We start from the raw sequence: 14,057 nt of genomic DNA, 5'->3' as shown, positions 1-14,057 counted from the left end.
ATAAAAACACATGAATAGACAGTTTAAAACCAAAAAAGAAAAATTAGGGCACATAAAACACAAAAATACAAGTTACAGTGCAGCATAAGAAATTTAAAGAAATGAGCATTCATTTATTAATTATTTTAACATAACAACTGAAGATATGACAGGGGAGAGGGAGAGGGGGAATGACATGCAGCAACGGGTTCCGGTTCGGAGTCAAACCTGGTCCCGCTGCGTCAAGGAGTAAACCTCTACATCTGGCCACCCGCTCTACCAAATGAGCCATCTGGGCACCAGAATTTTGACTTTTTAAATTCATTTATTGGTGGATTCAAATGAGAGTAAAATCACTGATGATCACCACATCTATTTCAAATCAATTGACCCATTAGTCCCGTGTTCACATGGCTTACCTTTCAAGCTCAAGTAGGGTTATATACCCGCACAAGTGTGAAAACATATGTGATAAAATTAGATAAAGAAAGTGCTTGTGCAACACCTTTAGCACTGACACACAGTTCAGTGAAGTCAGCCCTCAATCATGGATCAAGCTCACGCTAAAAGAGCCCCACTGTGCATAAAAGTGCATACCGCCGTGGGGAAAGTAAATCAGTTGAATATGAAAGTATCTCCCCCTCACCCAAATCTTTTCATGAAGTCAAACTATAGAAAGTCCATGACAGGATTCTGCAATATTTTTCTTCCTGTACCTGAACATATTTTGACGTTTCTTAAAAGATGAATAGCAAATATTTTGAATATAGCCTAATTTAAAATAGTTGTGATAAAGAGAGTTTTGTCAAACATTTTCAGCTGTCTGGGTGTGTGAACTTTGTGTACTTTTTTGTTCAGTGTTCCATCACACTGGAAAGAGAAAGTCTAGTACTGTTTAAAGGTGCAGTAAGCAATGCTGCACAAAGATTGTTGATAGTTAAACTCATCTGCCAAGAAGCTCCAGCCCCAGATTTACAAGCTGCCTCCCCCCTCCTGCCCCTACAATCAACTGTCGCCGTCTGCTATCAATTTGCTGGAATAGTGTTTTATTCTTTTTTAAAGATAATTTTTTGGGGTATTTCAGGCCTTCAGGACAGATGAAGGCATGAAAAGGGGAATGACATGCAGCAAAGGGCCCCAGTTTGGAGTCAAACCCATGGCCGCTGCGTTTAGGAGTAAACCTCTATATATGTGCGCCTGCTCTACCAACTGATTTAACCCAGCCACTGGAATAGAGTTTGTGGCTTGTGCAGTCCTTTCTGTTTATTTTCCAATTACACACAGTTTACATTTTGTTTTTAACACAAAACCATGGGAGAAGCCGCCATTAGAAACTGTTTCGAAAAGGACAGGCACTTAAAGTGCTAATATTATTCTTTTTGGCTGGTGGTCCTTATTTAGCTACTGCACATGTGCGACTCCCAACAGAGATGGAACAGAAGTGAGATGCCTCACTCTGTAACTAAAACAGAGTGCTCAACACACAGGGTGAAAAGAGGAGCTGCAGCAATGTGCAAAGTACAACAAAAATATGGTGTGTTTTTCTTTTTTAATTACACCATGTAAAACTATTGTGGTCAGTGTGGTTTCATGAAATCCTGAAATCAAAGCAGTTGTCCCGAATCACAGCCTTCACCCCGCACACAGTGAGAGTTTTAACACACCCGGCTGCAGACATTCACACCCCAACTTTTTAAATAGTTATCAGGCTTAGTCTACTTATACTGTTACTGTTTTTAACATGTTATAGTCAAAATACACCACATACTGTACTATTATCCATGTTTAACTATATAGTGTAGTATTTTCTTTTGTTGTGAATTTCTGATTCAGATCAGATATGCACCTGATTGTGGTACATCCACAATACAATTATGAACCTGAAAATGAGAATAATATGAACACTTTTAAAAAAAAAACGGCCAGGCGATTGGATTACCCATGTGTCTATCACGTCCGCCAGACAGTCGCAGACATTACACTGCACCTAAACCTAAAAAAAGTGTAGTACTCAGATTTTGAAGGTCTCGTCTCAGAATTTAACACATTTTTACTCAGTCTCAGTCTCAGATGAAGAGGACTCAAGCTTTTATTTCAAAACCTGTCAAGACCACAACTTCAGTGATATCACGAAAATGCCTGTGTATCATCTATTCATGTGTTAACATCATTACAGTGATTGGATGTAAAACTTCTTACTCTAAATGCAACAAACGTCTTGACTCGTTTCTAGTTTGAAATGTGTTACTGCTGACCCCTGTTCCCTGCCCCTTCACACGCCCTCCCAAAGTAAATGCAGGTGACAGGAGAAGAAGCACTGGCTGTCTTGGATATGTCAGCCAAATAGTCGGTAACAACATTTGTTTTATTATATTTTTTGAAGAGTTTATTTGTATAACAACATCTACAAGAAAACACAGCAGTGTGAAAATTCTGCAATATAGCATTAACTGCCACAGCTGGGACCACCTAACATTTTAATCTGCACTAAATAAGGAAGCATGAAGAAAGGTAAGTGTAAGGGATAGTTAAAGTTATCAATCTGCCTCTGTACCGAAACTCTCTGGAAATCTCTTCACTCTTCACACAAAGGGATTTTGTGAATATTAGCCATACATAATTATTGGGTATATACTGTATATTTCAGTTGTTTGGTCTGGTCTTGGTCTTGTCTCAGTCTCAACCCCTCAAAGTCTTGGTCTTGTCTCGGTCTTGATACACTCTGGTCTTGGTGATGACTTGGTTTTGGTCTAGTTGATCTTGACTAAAACACTGCCCATAGCTGCCAGGAGCTCCTCTCCAGACACTGAATGGTTTGTTAGCTGCTAGTTCAGACAAATGCATTACTGAATCCTGGCAAGATCAATTTTGTGTATTAAGTGATCCCGCGTTTCACGCGTGATCTCCTGATATCGCAAGAATCCAGCGTTCGTGCAAGGTAACAAGACAGTGTCCTACACATGCATTTGTGCATTCATGCACAGACAAGGAATGCAGCCTCTGTGAAAGAAAGATGTACTGTTTTTATCATTCTGACACAACACTGAAACTGTGCTTTGCGCTATATGTATAATGCTTTAGCTTGGTGTCCTGACAGTATTGTTTATCTGGAACTGCAGAGTTAAAGCACTCAGAAAGTTACTGTTACATTTACCTTGACACAGCTGGAGTGTTCGGAAGAAGTTCAGGCAGTGACAATCAGGAAAGGTTAACTCGTCAGTTAAATTCTTGTTAAATTCAAAAGTGTGAGACAATGTAGGAGGGTTACTCAAGTTCAGCCCTGTCTCTCAGCTCTCTCTCTCTCGCTCTCTCTCTGTTTCATCTGGCAACAAAGCCATCTGACAGTATGCAACACTTGGCTTGGTGCTTCTGTACTTCAAACCCCCATCACCTTTTCCCTGAACATGTGCACAGGCACAAACGCACAAATGCAAAGATACATACAGATGTGCAATTGACACACACAGGCACACACACAATCCCCCAAAAATAAACTAACTCCTGTATAAAAGCTACACCTGTTTGGAAGTACGTCTTTCAGTGAGACAGGAAACACACTGATTATCTAATCATTTCCAAAACTATGTGGGTGGACAGCTTTAAGAAAAATGTTGTCATCTGTTTGACAGGATGAGATGGTGATAGTGGGGGGGGTCCGGTCACTGTCCCCTTTTTACAGCAGATCTTAGGCTGAAAAGAAACACGACAAAAACCCTGCACAGATTCAAGAAACACCCAAAAGGATGTGCACACACACATTTTAATGATGCCTCGACAGTCCTGCAGTATACTCACAGAGACGAGTTGGCTGAGAGCTGCATACTGTATTGTAAACAGCAAAAAGAAATGATGTTGTTTGAAAAGACAAAATCAAGGCCAAACACTGGCTTATCATTTTATCCACTGATGGCTCAATTATGAATGCTAACAGCAGTGGAAGAAGTATTCAGATCCTTTACTTAAATAAAAATAATACCACACTGTGAACATACTCTGCTGCAAAGGAAAGTCCTGTATTGAAAATGTTACTCAAGTAAAAGTATGTAAGTATCATCAAGAAAATATATTTGAAGTATTAAAAGAAAAAGTACTCAATGCAGAAAAATCCTCATGTTTTAGGGAACTGGAAATGATCTAAACAGTTCTGTCAATCAACCAAATGTTTAATCATCTAAACATTTCAGCTGTACTTGTGTATGCCTTTATATTGTTGGGTAGGTTAATTTATAATAAAACATTGTATTTTGCATTGTAACATTGTATTTTAATCTGTAAGATCTCTCTGAGATCCGAGTCTGTCATCTGTGGAAGTTTCATCACAAAATAACCCTATTTCAATCCACAGAATAGAAAAGTGCAGAGATGTTTGCAGAACAATTGTATTGTTTGAGTTATCACATACATTGCTCATCAATAGAAGCACAACATTAAAAGTTGTTCTTTCAGGAGAAGCAAATCCTGTATTCACTAGCACCGTCTAAAATAAAAATACGTTTGGTTTCTTCTAAATTAAGTTGCACGCTAATTTGCAAGATGTTCTATTTCTATTTGTAGCAACAAAACCCTTTACTGAGTTTAACTGTGATGCCGCTAGGAGTAGGCCTTTTAATAACATCTTTTAGCCTACAAAACAAAACAAAAACTGTTAAAATCTGTGAAAAAGCAATTTGCAAGACTTCATTATTTAAGGGTAAACAAGCATCTATCTATCTATCTTTTATGGATTTCATGCCTGCTAAATAAGGTCCATTTTCAGTCCAAAAATAACACAGAAACACAGCAAGGGCAAGTTCATATGTGTGCGTGTAATGAGATAATGATATACTATAAATTTGACTAATGACTGTATTTTGTAAGAATTATGAAGGCAAAACTTAATTGTAGCTGAAATTGCAAACTATTTCTGTGGATTTACTTAGCAAAACTGAGCAATGTAGGGTATAGGTCTTTTATTTTTCTCTGGAAGTGTGTATAATGAAAACACACATGTTGGTGCACAGGCATGCTCACACACACATACACACACACACACACACACACACACACACACACACACACACACATACACATGCAGAAGCACAGCAAGACAAGCTATCTAGATTCCAGTACTGGAAGATCAATCTCATTACGTCTTAAAGACGAAACAGTTCTGTTACCCTGCCCTGTACCCATTGAAGAGGAGGAAGAAGGTGGGAGTAAAGAATGAGAGCTGGAGCAGAGGCAGGAGGAGGTGAAGGAAAGGTGGGGAAGAGAGGGAGCGAAAGACAAGTACAGACAAGGCACACACTATATGTATATTATATATATATATATATATATATATATATATATATATATATATATATATATATATATATAAATTCTAGTCAGCCTAAAAATTCAGCTTAAAACTTCAGTCAGAGCTCCTTATAGCAAATGTATGTATGTGTGTGGGTTTGAGGGTTTATACACAATAAAAACACCCAGAGGACTTTGGAGAAACACTGGGCTGGATGGAAAGAGCTTCATGCACTGATACTGATTCCTAATATTTTGAGATTCATGAGCACTTCATGCATTGCAAGCTGCAAACTCTGCACTGACAAATATTGATATTGTGTGTAAGATACCCAGCCTGCGCTTCAACGTCAGTTTCCCTCAAGCTATAAGAGAAACACACGCACAAACAAACAAACACACGCACACACACACACACACACACACACACAACACACACACACACACACACACACACACACACACAGGAAGGGTAGCACAACGAGAAACTCAGTGTACTGACATGATAGTGAACATTCTTCTGAGAGATTTACTACAGACTGTAACAAAAACAAAAAACAGATAACAAATGCTTGCGACCTATTGATTAGCAATACATGCCCAGATACACACATATGCAGAGGCATGCACACAAAAAAACTCAAACACGGTTGTATTTTAGCAAAAACACATCACCCGCTATAATGCACCATTGAAAAGTCAATCTAAGTTTATGTTTGTTTGTTTTTCTTATTTTTAATTCTTTCATTGAAAATCATAATTAATAAAAATAATAATAATTGTGTCAAGAGAATTTTCCAATACACTTTTTCAATAAAAATACATTGAGACTGTAAAAGATGGCCTTCAGCACATTTTTTATGGTTGTTTTTAATCTTGCATCAAAAAGTGAACGCCATACTGGACTTGCATGCATGTACAAATCACCAACAGTAAATATTGTGCTAGTAATAGTATTGAACTACAAGAAGACAGTTGCAAGCATTTAATTGTTTTAATTGAGTTATGTGAAGCTTTTGATGGGACAGTTAGGTCCTAGAGATGTGGTGACAATAGTTGCACAAAGGGGGCCTACTTTGATTTTGTTTTTGCTAGGCGGCGCCCCTGACAGCAACAGTTAAGTTTAGGCACCAAAACAACTAGTTAAGATTAGAAAAAAGATTGCGGGGCACCTGGGTAGGTCACCTGGTAGAGCGGGTGTCTGTATGCAGAGGCTCAGTCCTTGATGCAGTGTCTCAGGGTTCAAGTCCAACCATTTGCAAGTCATTTGCTGCATATCTTCCCCTGCTCTCTCCCCCCTTTCCTGTCTACAGCTGTCCTGGCTGTTATAGGCTAAAATGCACCAAAAAACAAGTATATTTTTAAAAACACCGGTCTCCAATGTGAAAAATGCCTTTTCTGGGTAAAAGTCTTGTGTTTTCCCCGGGACACAAACTCTGCTGCTAAGCAATGCATGCTGCGCAACAACAGGTGGACAAACAGTGACAAAGAGAGAAAAGATAGACGACTCAACAGAAAGAAAACCCAGTCAGATTTCTTTATGCATTTGTTTTCTCTTTGCCCAGCTAAGCAGTATCCTTGTGTCTTGCTTTATTCCCATAAGAAGATTAGCCGTAAGAGGTGACGCAACACTCCCAGATTACAGTTGTTGCGATGCTCTATTCAATGTATCCTTAGCAGATTTTTTAGATTGGCACTCATCCCTCGAACATTTTACAATAGCACTCTATTCATAGATCAGCTCCTGCCCTTTAAATACAGACATAATTAATCTATCGCTGAGTATGAATGAATAGAGGAAATTCTCTCTTTTTTACACCCACAAGATGCACAAAATCATCTGAAGACAAACATCCTCAAACACAAGCAATTAGAGTTGTCAGATTGACCGGCAGAAGATAATTTGACTTCTGTTATCAAGCTTTTCTGGGTTACAATGCCTGCTCTTTGGATTGCCTGTCACCTACAAGTTCATACTCTCCAGCATTTGTTGTACAATTCCTGTCTGATATCATCCATACTTTATGGTACTTCCCTTGGATTCATACCCTGTTCCACTTGTTTATGTAAATGCTGATATGAGTATCTGTCGCTCCACTCAATATTGTTATGATTAATGTATGCTGCCCCACATACTTAGCTAGCGGATCTCTAAGTCGTCGTGGCAAATGCTGCCAGCGTTTTGTTGTTTTCGTATTTAGCAGCATGCATGAGGATTTGAGGTGTTTTGCATGGAAGTCTAAAAGAGAGAGATTTAGTATTCAGATGAGTCATGAGATGATTATTGCTGCATGCACTAAAAAGGATGTTCCACTTTGACATGTTTACTTATTTTTTGGAATGGCATACAACAGCACATGGCATCTTGAAACAGTCGTAAACATGAGTTGTGCTCAAAAATGACAAAAATGTGTGGCCCAAAGAGGACTGCCTTATGCTCAATACACATTTTCTTTAGGATCTCATAGACAAGCTGTATATATATATATATACTGCATATGCCTGGAGCATGCAATTACCTGTGTGTATGTGAATGACTAGTGGCAGAGTCATCATGGCGGTTGGAGGATATTAGCCCCAGCAGGAGTGGCTGACATCTCAGTGCTGCCATAGGGATGTCTAACAGTGCAGAAAATAAAGGCTGGTAAACTCATTAGGACTCATTTACAATGTGTGGCTACTGAGTGTTCTAATTTGGATATGAAACTGACTTCAGATCTGCTCCTACAAACTCTGCGCCAGCATGCAAAACAGATTTATTTCCCAGCCCAGCTTGAACCACAAATGGTCCACTTGACTGCAGAAGAGTACGTTTAAAGAGAAGAAGAAGGACATGCAACACATGTCACGGACAATGATGGGAATGACAACGTTGATAATAACGGCGTTACTTTTTTCAGTAACAAGCAATCTAATTAATTGCTCCTCCCATCTTGATAATGCTGTTAACGTTACTGCCAAAAACTAGATCTCTGAGCTGAGAGGTAAAGATTTTTGTACTGTCCTTACGACAATTGGCTGAGGTTGAGTAAAATTTCATGGCCAATCAGAGGTAGAGTTGGGTGGATGTTCAAAAGCGCGCATAGTCGGACACACAACAAACACAAGTGAGTCAATCAACGAGAGACAGGTACAGCGAGCCCAAATGAGGTGCAATGAATATCAAAAGTCACAAAACATCTATTGCGTCATTTGTATTGATCCACTATATAAACATAATATCTACATACATGACATTTGATTGGAGACTAGTCTCACTTTGTCCTAGTCTGGCTGTCATCAGTCCCAGCCAAGCTCAATAGATTTGAGATAGCGCATTGATCTGAGGAGTCTGCTCTGTATTTTCTCAGCACACGAGGCGTGACCAACGGACCTAGTTCAATTGACTCTGTACGCAATTGGATAGTCCTTCAACCAATCAGAATAATGACCATGTTTCTGTGCTTCCATGGCGTTCGCTGGCCACAATGTTGAATGTAAACAAGAAGCTGCTTGGTCGCTTCTCTATCGTCATTGTGTTAAATCACATTTTGTGATTGGTTCCTGCAAAATTGTAAAGTGAAGCAGGAGAATTAAACGTGCAAGTTTCCAGGCCGAGCTGCAGGGCAAAATCAAATCACCGGCGGAGTGGGCAGAGGGTTTACCCATTCTAATTTTGTCCCACAGCAACATTAAAAATAGTTTTAGTTTAATTTAGTTTAGTTTAGTTTAGTTTAGTTTAGTTTAGTTTCTTAAGGATGGTAAGTCCCTTTGGGAAGGACTTTGGGCTTTCTCACTTTGTAAACCTATAATGTGCACAAAAAAGATGTATAACACAGTAAAGGAAAGGGGAAAAGCCAAAAAGAATGATATGAGCACTTTAAAACAAACTTAGAAATGTTGAATCTGAGAAATAGTGAATAACAGTGGTTGTAAAGGTCATTCAACATTTTGGCCCAATATCAATGCCTGGCAGCCAATAAATGATAATATCCTTTATTCACATTGGCTCACCTGGTGCACCACAGTAACAGGCTGGTTTAACTTGATCAATGAGGAGGCCACCTCAAGGCTGCAATTTAAAATTGTACCCCAAGGCTCTATGACACGGTACACACACACACACAAACACATACACACAAACGCATGCACACAAACATACACACACACACACCGGAAATGAAAAAAAAAAATCTGAAATGGTCATGAGCAAAATGTGTGTACCCAGGCGCGCGCACACTTGACACCCACGAATAAAATAAATTCTTAGCTGTATTTAGTTTGTCATCTCAAAGATTATGTGAGCAGGAAATAATGTATTACCGGAGTAATTTTGGTTCACTCATGAAAGCAATCTGCTTGTGTGTGTGTGTGTGTGTGTACAGGATGCACTTACCACTTGAAAGCTTTTGTTTGCATCTGTATATTTAGTGTGTTTGAAAGTAGATGTCCATGTGTAACTTGTGTGCTTATGTGCATGTAATATCATAAATGTGGCTGGTAATGAGATGCATAAATCAAAGGCAGGGTGGCAGGGCCCACACTATTGTATTCTGTCCAAAATCCGCTTGGGATGTGGTGTAGAAACCCATACTTTCCATAACCTCAGAGGATCTTTATTGACTCTGAGCTCCTCTAAAATTGAGGCAAACAAGGATTCTAAAGAAAGAAAAACACAGTGTTTCCCTGTGAGGTAATGTCAATTCACATTGGATCTATTCTTTGAGGGACGAGAGAAGAGAGCAGCAGCTCTTGGAATCAACATTTGGTGCATTTTGGGAACATCTCCGAGGACCAGTCAAGTGATGAGTTCACTTTTCACTACACCACATTGCCTCTTCACAGCGTCTTTGAATAGAACAGCACACATAATTAGACACACAAAATTACACGTACACACACACAAACACACAGGCGCATATGGTATAATCTGTAGTGTGGCTATGTTTTTACTGATTAGAAGAAGGGAGGTAAAATTAAGAGGGGATGGGAAGAGGAAACAGAAAGAGGTGGACTGAGAGAAGAGATGAAGTCCAGAGAGAAAAATAAACTGTTAAAGCACTTAAGTTTGTTTTTTTCCGCTGTGTTTGAAATGGTATCAAGGGAAAGTTTCATGCCAGAGCAATTGTCTTCCGCTTTTTCGTTTAGTCCAACTTGCTATTTTAATATGTGAAGGAACTGTGTGTGTGGTGTGTGTGTGTGTGTGTGTGTGTGTGTGTGTGTGTGTGTGTGTGTGTGTGTGTGTGTGTGTGTGTGTGTGTACCTGGAAGAGTGTACACATATGCTTTGTGTACACAGTACTTGTGGGCATGCAGTTCTCAGTTCTGGCGTGTGTCGGATTTTAGTGTGGATTTGAGTATTATCCATAACACTGCAGGGCAATTTGAGTCTCTGAAGGGTACTCTGTGTTGTGGAAGAGTAGAAAGAGCTCTGCCATTGCCAAGCTCTCACCTGGACAGCTCTTCAAAGCACCCCTCTCAGAGAATCCATCCTGGTGCGACTGGCATGGGCAGAAATAGGAGAGGATACATAGCCAAACAAGGCTTCCACTTAAAAAAAAAAGGGAGGGGGGGTACAATCTGATGGCAGAGCAATAGATTCATCCAATGTCACTGTCTACTCAGGACTGAAGCTCTTCTAAGTTTTGGATATGTTCCCAAACATTTCGAATCAATTTGTCATAACTAAATTTCCTGTTTATTTAAAGTGTTTGGTGCTACTGTCTTTTTGCCATGTTGCAAATGGCAACACAGTGAAGAAAGGCGAATGAGAGCAGAGAAAGAATAAGAGAAGAAGCAGGCAGAGGAGGTCTACTTCTGTTGAGAGGTTTGTAATTAGCAACTGTGATAATTAACCAAATGGGAGATTAATGGACAGGGATGAAATGATTGCTGTGCTATTTAAAGCAAACATGCACAAACAGATAACAAAATATCACACTAGATAATACTGATTAAGAGATAAGCCAAAAATACATGTGAAAAAGTAAAAAACAACATGCTGAATCTCCGAGTAAACCAAAGCATAAAAAGGATGAGCCATGTACAGTAAAAGTTTCAGTATCACAGTGCTGCACTGGTTTGGATGAGTCTTGTCTATCCAGGGATGGATCACCTCATTAATGAAACATCATCGTTTATCAAATCCCAAAATTAAATATTAAAATGTGTGATAATGAACTGTTCTGCCTGCTTAACTGCTCTGAGTGTCATGAGCCAAGACAGACAAGACACACTTGTATGAGCACAGGCATACAAATACATACACACACATACACACACACACACACACACACACACACAAGCACATACACACCATTAGTTAATTTAACAAGGTGAGACCTCTATTCATCATCGAGCACCTCTGTGACTGGCCCCTGCGATGTCCTGGTGAGCTTCATCAGCGCTGACAGTGGACATATCTCACTCTATTCTCCCTCTGATGAGCTTGTGCTCTCTCACTTTGACTCCAGTAAGGAGACATCCAGCTCTCTGCTAGATGTCATTATCCTAATTGTTACTCCTTGAGTGTCAGCATAAGTATTGTGTGTGTGTGTGTGTGTGTGTGTGTGTGTTTCAGATCCAATTTTCATATCAGCAGACATTACTATGTTTGTACTATGATTTAATTTGTACTATTCTCACACTTTAAACTAGCCTTGTCTCTTTTGAACATCTAATCAAGCTAATGACAGAAACTTTGTCTAACCACTTTCAATAAGAAATCCCCATCACTAGGGATGCTCGAAGGCTTTTTAGGGCCAAAACAATCAACAATTTAAACTCCTCGGCCAATTTGATACCAACCACAGATTAGTCCTTTTCTTAGACATGCAGAAAACCCCAAAAAGACACATAACATACAATGTGCATTTTGTCTTTGCCTTTTGTGTTGTTGTTTTTTTTAATTCATTTCAAACCTATTAGGGTATTTTCCTGGGAGCAGTGATTCATAACATTTTTCCATGTTACATTACCCCTTTGTAATCATCAGCTGTGCCCTTCCTTAAATAAAGAAAATCAATGTGATCAACCAAAAGCCTCATTTGGTCATCTTTGTTAGCAATGATGGAACAGGAAGTCAACGTGATGTACTGAAAGACAAGAACACGTTCATAAAAGTAGAAGATGAATAAAGGATATATTGGGTCGGATGGGTCAACAAAATTTTGGACTTGGGACATGGGAGACCACTATTTACTTCCTGTTTCCTGTCAACAGTCAGCATTGGTATCTTTTAACCAATAATTACTGTAACCCAACCCTAACCAAGTCATTTATATGCCTAAAGTGAACCAAATCTTAACCAGGGGTGTCAAAGAAGAAAACTGTTTTATTTTGCAACAGTGACTTTTGAGTGGTTTTAGAAGGCACTGGCATATAATATTTTACTGGCGACAGGGAACAGGGGAAATCTGAATTGTGGAGGTTGTGTATTAACCTTCCACCATCCTCCTTTTTTTGCCACAACCTTGCAATCCAAACCACCATGTATCACAAAAACACACTAAGACAAAAAAATGTTGCAAATACTACTGCAATATCCAGGCTGCAAAAATCCCAAATACACACCATGAGTAGCCTATCTGTTGGGACTGACAAACTGCAGAGTGTTTGCTCAAAGAAATTGGGTTAGCGTTCTGTCTCAAATAAGATACAGCATCAACCGACTGGCTCTAAAACTAAGATTGATAGAAATCTTTAAGAGCACAAAGGTGGTAACGTTGTTCTTCGACATTTAGTTCCAAATGAGGTTATCAGTCAATACATTTTTCTGGCTTCAGAGGCCAACATGGCATTACAATCATGTACTGTACAGTGTGTTAACACTTGCTGAAAAATATCTGTCACTTGACCAGTGATTCAATTAAATTGTGAGTGAGTGAGTGAGTGAGTGAGTGAGTGAGTGAGTGAGTGATGAGTGAGTGAGTGAGTGAGTGTGTGCTGTGGTGTGTGTGTGTGTGTGTGTGTGTGTGTGTGTGTGTGTGTGTGTGTGTGTGTGTGTGTGTGCATACGTGTGTGTGTGTGTGTGTGCGTACGTGTGTGTGTGTGCGTACGTGTGTGAGTGTGTTTGCGTCCTTCTTCTCATCCATGCACTGTTATTGTCAGAATGCTACTGCAGATCGCCTCATATCATTAATCAATTATTCACCAGTAGCTTGTCAATGTTTAATGAGTGAGGCTGCTGCGGTCAATTACTAATGAATTGTGGTCGTGGTGAGAAAGCTCAGAGGAGAGGCCAAATCAGATAACGTACACAATCTGTGTGTGTATTTGTGTGTGCACATTTGTACATAAACATGGGGATGCAAACACACCTAGAGTGTTTCTGCATTTGCATGTGTTGAATGCAGCAACTACTGTAAAACTAAGGGTCATTGATTTGACGCAGATTTTTCACAATGTCACAGTGATTCTCAACCAGATTCCCTAGATCTTATTAGGTCATATTTTCAGCTCAGTAAATGTGATACTTCCGAAAGGAAAAGCTAAAAAAACATAGGATATTTTTGAGGAAAATGCAATGCTCCTGATTTTATCCTTCAAAGAGAAAGAAACAGATCAGGGGTGGGCAACATTTTTTCCAGAGGGCCATACTTACTTAGATGGACATTGGATAATTGAATATAAATATGAAACACATAGTGCTGCATTATGTCAAACTACATGAATTTGGTGGACATAACAGATTGCTTTACAATAGGCTATTTGCCAGCTCAGCAGGAACAGTAGGACTAGTATTTACTGTTGCACATACATTCATTCACTTTTCGTTCTTTTAATCATGTAACTGTGTAAGTAGTCTGTATCGTTGATGTTCCA

The sequence above is a fragment of the Etheostoma spectabile genome, chromosome 8, assembly GCF_008692095.1.
Source record: "Etheostoma spectabile isolate EspeVRDwgs_2016 chromosome 8, UIUC_Espe_1.0, whole genome shotgun sequence".
Taxonomy (NCBI): Eukaryota; Metazoa; Chordata; class Actinopteri; order Perciformes; family Percidae; genus Etheostoma; species Etheostoma spectabile.
This window is presented reverse-complemented; position numbering follows the sequence as displayed.